The sequence below is a fragment of the Herpailurus yagouaroundi genome, unplaced genomic scaffold (genome assembly GCF_014898765.1).
Source record: "Herpailurus yagouaroundi ecotype Mexico unplaced genomic scaffold, PumYag 160, whole genome shotgun sequence".
Taxonomy (NCBI): domain Eukaryota; kingdom Metazoa; phylum Chordata; class Mammalia; order Carnivora; family Felidae; genus Herpailurus; species Herpailurus yagouaroundi.
The window spans coordinates 51,289,652-51,291,227 of NW_024412401.1; the positions used below are offsets into that span (position 1 = coordinate 51,289,652).

General features: G+C 54.2%; 1 long non-coding RNA gene across 1 annotated transcript in view; it reads left to right on the forward strand.

Moving 5' to 3' along the window:
- Nucleotides 1–601, forward strand: part of LOC121034457 (uncharacterized) — an 821-nt gene extending 220 nt beyond the window's left edge. Inside the window, exon 2 of the long non-coding RNA XR_005792436.1 lies at nt 282–601. This is a non-coding gene — a long non-coding RNA (uncharacterized LOC121034457). The remainder of the gene's footprint in view (nt 1–281) is intronic.
- Nucleotides 602–1,576: the final 975 nt, after the last annotated feature.

Below are 1,576 nucleotides of genomic sequence, written 5' to 3' on the forward strand. Positions count from 1 at the left end.
CCCCCCCCAGGACCCCTGTCCCCCACCCTTGCCAGTGGGCGGGGCCTGTAGTCCTGGCTAGGTCGTTAGCCCTCCCCCACCTCAGGACTGGGGGGGGGGCTCATTCCTCATCCTGGCGGCCAGTCCCTGAGGGTGGTCACTGGGTCTCCCCTGATTGTCCCCACTGGGGACTGCCTGCCTCTCCCAAGTTTCTTTCCGTTCTGACCTCCTCCTCAGTCTGGCAATGGGGCACTTTTCTGCTCAAGGGCGACACAGCCCGTTTCTGTCACTTACAACCACAGAAACCCGACGGACTGTAATCCAATGGCCCTGCCCCAAACTCACTGTGTGACCCTGGACAAGATGGCCGCTCCCTGAGCCTCAGTTTCTCCACCCGCCTATCCAAGCTGGGCTCCACCGCTGATATCCCATGACCCTTGGCTGCTGTCATGGATCAGCTGAGGTGACCTTGGGCTCTCTGGGGCATGCTTGGGGGAGGGGAGATGGTAGTTGGGGAATCCTTGGTTCGACCTCCTGCTGTGTGGCGTGAGGCCGGAAGGATCAATGTATCCGGTCCCCGGGCCCTGCTAAGTCCCAAATAAAGTCAGCTTTGCACAGCTAAGCTGCTGCTTTAATGCCCGAGTGGCCCATCTCTCTTTAAGCCATGATGTCTCAGAGTTTTGAGAATCTGGTGAAGGCTGTGAAAAAAAATTTTTAATGTTTATTTACTTTTGAGAGAGAGAGAGAGAGGGAGCACACAAGCAGGGGAGGGACAGAGAAAGAGAGAGAGAGAGAGGGAGGGAGACACAGAATCAGAAGCAGGCTCCAGGCTCCGAGCCGTCAACACAGAGCCCGACACGGGGCTCAAACTCACAGACTGTGAGATCGTGACCTGAGCTGCAGTCAGTCGCTTAACTGACTGAGCCATGCAGGTGCCCCAAGAATCTGGTGAAAACTTTGGATGCTCCCCCTAGACCAGAAAGATCTCTCCATCTATGTTTCTTCTCTTTCTCTCTCTCCCTCTGTCTCTGTCTCCATCTGTCTCTCTCATACACACACACACACACACACACACACACACACACACACGTTTTAATGCAGTTTCCGGAGCAGGGTGACCCTCAGAAGAACAGCATCTGGACTTCTAGGACAAATAACCAGCTTTGGCACAAGTCAGTGGCCGAGCCCCACAAGTGGGTGCTCTGTGGGCACCAGTTCATCCCCCTAAACAGGACAGCATTTGTGGTGGGGACTGCTGTGTCTCCACCAAACCCTGGTTCGCTATTTTCCTCTTGGGCATGCGGCCGGACTACATTTCCCAGCCTCCCTTGCAGTCAGTTGTGGCCACATGACTAAGCTCTGGCCAATAGCGGGCGAGTTGAAGTATTATGCTTCCCGCCACATAAAATTCCTCCTATGCCATCCTCCACACTCTCTCCTTCCCCTTCCACAAGACTATTGCAGAGGAGACTAAGGCCCTAGAAAATGATGAGACAGAAAATGAAGGAGCCTGGGCCCCTGAGTGAGCAGAGTTTTTCCCCGTAAGCAAGAAAAAACGTATTTCGGAGCTGTTTGTTATATCTGTTAGCTCATCCTA